This window comes from Mirounga angustirostris, unplaced genomic scaffold (assembly GCF_029215605.1).
Source record: "Mirounga angustirostris isolate CCGP_5_RB_7025 unplaced genomic scaffold, mMirAng1.0.hap1 SCAF_3, whole genome shotgun sequence".
Classification (NCBI taxonomy): Eukaryota; Metazoa; Chordata; class Mammalia; order Carnivora; family Phocidae; genus Mirounga; species Mirounga angustirostris.
Genome location: NW_026991711.1, coordinates 33,792,124 through 33,801,588, shown reverse-complemented (window position 1 = coordinate 33,801,588; position 9,465 = coordinate 33,792,124). Strand labels below are relative to the sequence as shown.

The 9,465-nt window shown below is 39.5% G+C and overlaps 1 non-coding gene across 1 annotated transcript; it reads left to right on the top strand.

The window, feature by feature from the left end:
• The first annotated feature begins 8,609 nt into the window (after positions 1-8,609).
• LOC123840095 (small nucleolar RNA SNORA42/SNORA80 family) lies at positions 8,610-8,748 on the top strand. Its single transcript, XR_006789907.1, has one exon. It is a non-coding gene; the product is annotated as a small nucleolar RNA SNORA42/SNORA80 family (small nucleolar RNA).
• The last annotated feature ends 717 nt before the right edge of the window (positions 8,749-9,465 follow it).

The following is a 9,465-nucleotide window of genomic DNA, read 5'->3' as shown; positions in this document are numbered from 1 at the left end:
TATATTTTTCTCATCTTTCATTTTAAAGGATTAGAGCATACTTTTGCTCATATTTCCACTGGTTGCAAAGATCCAGAAAACCACTTATGAGTCAATATTTAACAGCTGCTCAAATATAAGTAGATTCTTTTTGATAGCAATATCACTTTCGGATGAGATGGAGACCCAGAAATTCACAATAGTGATTTTCATTAAAGAGCATCCTTGGCACTTTTTATGGCAAAAATTATTAGCACTTGTCTTTTGGCAAAATTCCAAGCCAAGCAATTATATTATTCCTGTTCATACTCCTCCCATGATTTCAAATGTCATTCTTCTTGCTTTCTTCCTTGAAACAATGCGATGTTACTATGAATATCGAATTTAATTCCAGAAGCCAGTGAGCCATGGGTTCTCTTTTCTTAATATCAAAGCTTTTAAAGTTTTAATTAACTAATTGTTATAAAGCAGTTGTATGAAAGGAAATATGGTATTTATAACATTGATATCAACTGGTTTCTAATACTTAAAGCCAGTAAGATCATTTAGAGTGATAATTAGAAAACCCCCTAGATCTTCTCCACTCCCAAAACCTGTGATATTTTAGGTATTTTGCCAGAATTGAAGCCTCTCTAGCAATACTTCCTGCTGAATCCATATTTCAGATTCACATGATAAAAGGCAGAACCATGTTAGAGCAAGTGTAAGTGAGCCTAGATTTTATTTTACTTTGGGATTCTAAATTTATTAATATCATCCTTGAACCTGGGATTTATTATAATGCCTCAAATCATGCCCTGCTGCAGGTTGAAAGTGCTTCTTTAATTCATTGTATTAATCAGAGCTCTCCAGAGAAACAACAGAAAGTGTGTGTGTGTGTGTGTGTGTGTGTACATATTTGGAAGAGGCCACACACCACCTATATATATGGAGAGACAGAGAGAGATTTATTTTAAAGAATTGGCTCACACAACTGTGGGGCTTGGGAAATCTGAAATCCTCAGGGCAAGCTAAAAGACTGGAAATTCTGGCAGAAGTTGATGTTGGAGTCTTGAGTCCAAAAGCAGCCTGGAGGTAGAATTCTTTCCTCTTTGGGGGACTTCAGTCTTTTCTCTAAGGCCTTCAACTGATTGGATGAGACCCACTTGCATTATGGAGGGTAATCTCTCTTACTCAAAGTCAACTGATTAAATATTAATCACATCTAAAGAATACCTTCACAACAACATCTAGATCGGTATTTGACCAAATAACTGGGTAACCATAACATAGCCAAGGTGACACTTAAAATCAACCACGACACTCATTGATCTCCAGAGTGGAATGACTGTATTCCTGAAGATGCTCTAGACAATCAAATGGCATGTGGGAATTAAAAATAGAACTTTTTAATATTTATTTTAACCCAAAAAATTATTTTCACCAGTACTTCGTGCATGAATTGACAGCAGTGCCTTCCTCAGTCTACATGTGAGGTATCACACGACATGGCCAGTATTTAAAGTGCCCTGTGAGGAGGCGAGTGGGGGATATAGAGTACAAGTGCTGACAGGGGTCCCTCACAGCAGAGGCTTCATTTTCAAGCTTATTGGAGTCACTGTGTAGACAAAATATGGTAATCTTCAGGTTAAATCAAAATCAGATGATTCTAAGGGTATATATATATATACTTGGTTTCATGACTGCCATAGTTGAAATAACTCACCCTAGGGGAGAAGGAAAGTCTTTAATGATTTCCAATTATACAAACCAATAGCCTCTTCCCATTTCTTCTTTGTTCCAATCGAAGATTTGATACCCATTCCTCATGACTTCCTTTTTCCTTAGCTATACCACCCAGACTTACTTGTTACCTTTTACCCATCTTCAGTTTTTCTCATCGTCCTTCACCCCCTGAGGCATAGGGTCTCAAACTTTGATGTTTATAAGAAGAATGCTGACAACTTGTTAAAAATATAGAGCTCTTAATGCTATCCCCAAATGCTGATTAAGTAGGAATGAACGGGGCTGGGCATTGGTATTTTCAACAAGCCCTTTCCTGCTGTGGTCCTCAGGCCTTCACTCTCAATCAGGGTATATACTCTGTGACTGTCGGTTCACAAAATAGCCCCCCACACAGAGGGCAGGGAGAGGAAAGAGGAAAGAAAGAGGAAGACCAGCCCAGATTGGTAAGTGACAGGCTTCATTAACAGGGGAACTTGCATAAGAGGCTTGTCCTGGGTGACCTCAAGTCCAGTAGATCTCTGTACCTGCCCAACAGAATCTGAAAAGTTTGTATGGAGGCCATAACTGGGTTCAATCACGTTATCAGTCCAGATGGTCTCAGTATCACCTTACTGTCTCCAGGCCATGTCCTTGAAATAGCTCCCACGGTGGGACTGGTCAGCAGGGTGTATATTCCCAGGATGGGGAGGGGGTGAAGAGCTTCTGATTGCATGGAGTCAGTGCGAGGGTCAATTGGCAGTCACATCCTCTTGATTATCTCCTCCAACAGCGACCTTATCTATGTCCCTGGCCTCAACTTCCGTTGGGATGAATCCTAATTCCGTATTTGTCAGTTTACATTTTCGTTCAGGGCCAAAATTTGCATTTCCAAGCAATTGTTAACCTCTTTCTCTAATTTTAAAGCTATGCCTTACACTTAAACACAGTTTCAGAAACAAACCCATCAGCTTCCCGTCAAACCTCTTTCAACACCCATCTTCCTTAACTTTACTAACCACCATTTTTTCAATTATGTGGGCTCACAAACCTTAGGTAACCTCAGTCATTGTGAACATTCAGGACCACCCTTTCCTTTGTGTTCCGAGGGGAGGCTGACGCTACCTTCCACCTGCTATTTTCAGTATCCTAACTCTTCTTTGCTCTCCCAGCCACCCAACATGCTGCCACCAGGTTAATCTTCCTTAGGAACAATTCTGTTGCTAGAAAACTTTAGTGACTCTTTCTTTTCAATCAAATTTAACTCAAACAGTTTAGCTCTCAATCAACCTCCTCCTCTCAAGCTCTGAAATTCCTCTGGTGAGCTTTCACATGTACACATCCTCCTCCCAGGTGTCCTAGAAGTGGGATGTTAATCCGTTGTCAACCAAAGGCATGGTAAGTATTTCCTCCTCTGTTTCATTGCCTATGGATTTTTAGGGTATTTTTGTGTGTGTTTGAAGGTTTGAAACGTTTATATTGTTAAATTTGTTGGGGCACCTGTGTAGCTCGGTTGGTTAAGCTTGATCTCAGCTGAGGTCTTGATCTCAGGATCATGAGTTCAAGCCCCATGGAGCCTACTTTAAAAAGAATATTATCAACCTTAACTTTTCCTTTTTTGCTTCAAGCTTTTTTTTTTTTGGCTCAAGTTTGTGGGTCACTCCAGGGTGCAGTCTATCTTGTTTTATGTTATTCTTGTACATGTCTCCTCTTAGACCTTAGACTGTAAGTTCCTTAATGGTAATAATGTTAACTTCTTTATAGGTGTAATGAACATATTAATGAACACTTATTATGAGCTATTATTGTTTTTAGCACCTTACTAATATTAATTCATTTAATGCTCATTTCTACCCTTGTGGAGGGTACTACGATTAGACTACTGATCCTGTTATGCAGATGTAGAAACTAAGGTAACTTGTCCTGCTATCACACAAGATCACACTACTAGGAATCCTGACGGAGCCAGGATTAGGATCTAGGCAGTTCGACTCCAGAAACCCTACGTGAGACAACTACTCTATGCTGCCTTCTCCTGGGTGGAAAAGTAATGGGCACTCAGTAAGTACTGGTTGAATGAGTGAAATATAGAGACTAGTTGGGTTGGTATTTCTAGGCTACACAGTTTCTTAGAAGACCTTGTGAGAGGTTAAGGGGTAACAAGAAATGATCAAACAACCATAATGTGAAATGCCAAAGAATCCCAACCTGAGACTCCAAGTTATGAGGTTTTAGAGCACACAAGTCTTGATGTACCTGGTTGGCTAGAAGGAAAATCTTGAATGATGAATGGAAGGAGCACAGAAAACGTGGGATCCAAAGCAATGGGCAGTTTTCCACATCATTATAGCAGTATTTTGTAACAATTTCTTTGGCAACTGACAGCCGGCATTTAAATCAGCTATTTCCTCCTCAGAATTCCTCTCCAAAGAATAATAATGGCCTCTGCGACTCTGAAGGAAATGTAGCCCCTACTCGGATACAATCTTATCTGGGAAATTGCCATGGTATTCGTCACAGCTGTCACTGTGCTGAGCCCATTAGAGATGTGCTGAGTGGAGATCTACAGGGTTGTCTGCTCCGAGGGCTCTCGCTACACATTCTTCCTGGTTTTAGCAGGAAAACAAAAAACACTCAACGTTTTGAGGGGCAGAGTCTCCTCAGAGCTGGGTGGGCAAGAGAGAGCCATTCATACAGCCTAAAGGAGTTATTCTATAGCTCAGCTTGTAGATTTATAAAGACATTTGCAGTGACACCATTGGGAAGGGCAGAATACAAGAGAGTATAGAGAGAAAACTCGGATTTCTATTTCTTTAATTGGAGAGCTGAGGGGAGCTAAAGACCTAAAAAGTTGGGGTAGGAGGTTAATATTGAGACCTCGGACTTGGAGTTCTTTTCAGTTCATTTCAATTAAACAGTGGGCTGTTACAATTTTTATTCTTCTCATGTAGAGAATGTTAGAGCTGGGAGTCTAGCTCCCTCTCTGTGATAAGTGATTTAAGAAATGGGACCCAGAAGCGCGAAGCAACTGACTAGGCCCCCGAATTTAGCAGGCAGCAGGACCCACGGTGCCAGGATTAGGGCCAGTGGGACTTTCTTAAAGTTTGGTTTTGTAAGGGAAAGCTCCTGCAAATATTTTTTTTTTAAGGACGTTTTTTAGGATTTTATTTATTTATTTGACAGAGAGGGAACACAAGCAGGGGGAACAGCAGGCAGAGGGAGAGGGAGAAGCAGGCTCCTGGTTGAGCAGAGAGCCCGATAACATGGGACTTGATCCCAGGACCCTGGGATCATGACCTGAGCCGAAGGCAGATGCTTAACTGACTGAGCAAGTCACCCAGACGCCCCAAGTTTCCTGAAAATCTTATGTAAGCTTTCTTGATTTAAAAAAATACCCCAATCATATATTCCCTTTTATTTTTAAACTTATTTTATTTGCTTTTAACCCACAGTTGCCTTTACGAAGAAACTGACATAAAAATAGCCTTCCAGGCAATATTGCAGGGGAGATCCTTTACTCTGATATTCCATTGTCTTAGAAACCAGCTTAAGGCACCTTGTGAGTTGCTTATTCCCAAAAAAGTCGTTTATCCCCATCTTTGTCGCACACAGCACGGGGTTTCTCAGCTCGAGATTCTGGGACTGGTCGCACAGATAGCATGCTGCCTGGGGCCCACTAGGGCTCCCACCTCCGCCCCTCCCTAGATTCCTGAGGACTGTGGGCCTAGCCGGAATGTTCCTGGGGTTCCCTTTTGTTTTTGTCTTGTTGAGGAAGAGGTGGTCAGCAGAGGTGGGGGAGGAGAGAGCCGGGGTAAGGCAATGCCACTGTGGCAATTATTACATAATCTTAGCCATTCTTGTACTTCTTCCTGTTGGCCCCCCCAACATCTCCCCTCTTCTCTGTCCCTTTGCTCTCATTTTGATTGAAGAAGCCACATCCCAATTCCCACGCAGGGCCTGACCCAGAACATGCCCTTGGCAGAAGTCCCTGAGCTGCATGAATGATTGGACTTGACTCTTTTCATCACCTCCTCTTTTTGATCCTTTCTTTTTTCTCCTCTTTCCCAAGGCCAGTTGTAAGATAAACAGTAGCAAAAGTAGTGACTGAAATCGGGGCCAAATACTTAGCCTCTTTGAACTGGTTTTTATCTGATAGTTTGATAGTTTGATAGTACTTTATCAAATTATGTCTGTGTTCCCTAAAACATTTTCTTTGGTATAACTCACCTATTAACCATTTTGCTTTTTGCCGATCCATAAAATAATTTTCTCTTTGACGATAAGTATACCAGAGCAAGGGTCTGTGAAACTCTTCGCAAGTGCATAGTAAAGTGTTCTAATTACAAATGCCCCCGAAGACTTATTGTTGATAAATGGCCACCTGATATCAATTCAGGTTAAAAAAAAAAAAGTCGTATTAGGATTATTAACACAGAAAGAAAAGGACACACCCTGTTTAACTGTTGTACTATATTTCCTTAGCTCACATAGCTTTTATTCTCTTTATAAAAAATGTATTTGGGGTTCATAACCATGGATGTATCATCAATGTTTTTACTTGTATCATTATCATTATTTGCAATATATCATAATTAAGTATATCTCAACTGTACATCTAATTATGCCCATGTGTAACATGAAAAATGTTTCTGTATTAATTTAAGATTGTTTCTAAATATTACCTTTTATTTTTAAATTTGTATTAAAAGAAAGCATGGCAGTATTCCAAGGCCAATAAAATTCTACCATGACCGTCTAAATTGAGACATGTGGGCATATATGTACATACATAAACACAAACTAACTTAAAGTTTCTCTTTAATTTTAAGCTTAATATGATTAAATTAGTTAAAAAATAATCAAATGTCTTATAATTATATTCTACTGTTTAAACTGAAATACACCTCCCTTTATTAAAAAAGTCTGCAGAACTGATTAAGTAGGTGATAATGTAATGTCCATTACAAGTGCTTTTTCTGCCATCTAGTGGAAAAATGAAATCTATGAGGATTCACAATTTATATTTTTAATTCTATTGTCTTAAAATATTTAGCAAAAGTTTATTTGAAATCTCAAGAAAAGAAAACAAAATAATGTGTTCTCTCCCTGTTTCTGATTTGATCTGCAGGTGGACCAGATATGGGTAATCCTGAGCATTCCCCATGATGCCAAAGGGGCTACAGACAGTAATGTAGAGGGTGCTTCTGGCTTTCTATAAAAATGGTGGAGGCCAGTGGCTCCCAACAAAATACTAGCACCATTGTTTTACATAATTGGATTGTCATTCATTGTCAAAGGGACAAAAGATGCCTCAAGCCCCTATATGCCAATACTCAAATCCTGTAAACTGGAGGAAGGAGGGTTGAGAGAGATGGCTTGTTGGACACTGTTTGGATCAACGGCTTTCAAACTTTTTTAAACTGCAACTCGCACTAAGACATGTACTTGATATTGCAACCTAGTCTGTGTACATAAAACAGAAGTCAAAGTTCCACGAAATAATAATCTTTCTATGTGATCACTGTATTTTCTGTCCTGTTCTGCTTTATTCTATTTCACTTTTTTTTGGTATTATTTCATACCATTTTAAATTGACTTTATGATCCACTAATGTTCCTGAAGCTTCAAAAACCCTGGTAAGATGTGTCTCCTAAAAAGTCCTAGGTGTTTACTTTTACTGCTTAAAAAATATGTGATACTGCGTCTAAAATTATGATCAAGTAAAAAGTTAAATGAAAAAAGATATGATGGAGATCGGTTATTTTATCTTTGAGATCTTATCAGTTCTGGATATTTTTTTCTGATGAGTGTTCTCTATTATTACCAGCATCATCCTCTCCTTCTCCCAGAAGAGAAGGCTTGGACTCATCTTCATAAACACCTGTTCGTCAAGTTCTGTCCTCACAAGTCTTCTATCTTTGCTCTTTTCATCTTCATCTGATATAGACCCTTTGTGTTTTTCCCCTGGATGATTACACAAGCTTCCATACTGTTCTCCCTGACTCCATCTATCGCCCCTCTGAACCTTCCTTCACACAGTTGCCAAGACTTAACCTCCTCCTCCTCCCAGGTCAGATAAAATCATTCACTGCATTCTCTTCCTAAGGAATAACACCCGAGTGACTTAGGGTGACATTCAAGATCCTCCCTGTTTAGTGCTTTGTTGGCATTTACTATTTTAGATTAAACGATCTCCTCATTAGGTTGTGAGCTAGGTCTTTATCTTTATCTCTTTTTAAGCATACTATATTTGCCCCAGCAGGTGCTTAATAAATATTCGTGGAAGGCGCTGAATGGAACTTCCTTTCTGACCTTCAGTTGTGTGCACACCCTCCATTCCAGTAGCTGTCCTACTGACCATTCCCTGAACTCTCCTTTTATGAATTAGTTAATTCATTTGTTTATTTACTTTTAAAGAATGTGCATTTGCTTGAGCTTTTTCCTAGGCTGCCTTACTCTCTGTTTTCTGCCTGGGGAAATTCTTTTCAGCCTTTAAACACCAACTCAGATGCCATCCCTTTGCAAGAAATTCTCTTGGTCGCCAGTGGAAGAAGTTCCCACAGCTTGTTGATAATAACCCCTAGTTTCTATTCAAAGCTTATGCTCTCCTGTACAGTTTTAGATGATGGTTCTCTGTGTCTGTCTCACTTAATTATGAACATCTCAAGGGCAAGGAACATGCCTTGTGCATCTTCTAGTCCCTAGTAATATTGTAGGTGTTAGATATAGGTTCATTTACTTAAACACACTTGTTGCATATATCTTTTTAAATAGGTAGAACTAGAGCCTGAGCCTGCTGGCAATCCTTTTTAATATAGGCCAGCCAATCTTAGACGGGCTATTTTGGAGTATATACACAAGTTTCAGAGCAGGGATTTGACCAAGATTTCTAGCTGGATTATCAGTCCCCACATCCACACTTGGTTTCAGCAAATGGTGATGCATTGATGGAAGATCCTTCTCTGTGGACCTCTCCTAGTACACCCATGCCAGAGGAGTGTGCAGCCCAGGACCATTGCCCACACTCTTCACTGGTGGGCTGTGAGCACTGAAGGGGGCTCTACAGTGTGGAAAAAAAAGAAAGAAACCACTTTGTTTCAATATCTACTAAGCACTATGTGCTGCTGAAAATACCAAGAAGAGGAAAAGCAACTGCCCCCCCAAAATGAAAAGTCCTGTTGAGTGGCCCTTTTCCATGTTCCCATAATGATCTATGCTTTTTTTCTGTCACTGGATTTCCTTCTTGTACTGCATGTATGTGTTTCCACGAGTTCATTGTGGATAGACTTCTCTTATTCATTTGTACACTCAGCAACTAACATACCACCTGCAATAGCAGACAGTCCATAAATATTTGTTGAATGAGAATGAGAGATAGAAAGAATTATAATGGATAAAGAACTATGAGATATTATGACCATCTTCAAGGCACTTATGCACCAGTTAGGGAAATAATTACCTAAACATTCTGACCATAATGTCCTACACTTAATAGACATTCAATACATTTTAACAAATTACAATTAATGAAACAAGAGCCAATTTCTATATTCAAGAAAAATGCTAAATACTTACCAAGAGGTATAAATGGCTGTTTCTGTCCTCTAAGAGAGAATAATCAAGTGTGAGGCAATAAAAATGTTCATAAATACATTACTCAGCAGGTTGGGTTTCCTGCAAAATGTGTCTTAGAGATATCACTAGAAGCTGGAATGCTTAGAAAAGGCTTCCCAAAGGAAGAAGGGCTTTGTCAAGACCTGTAAAAAGGCTAAAGTTTTACCCTAT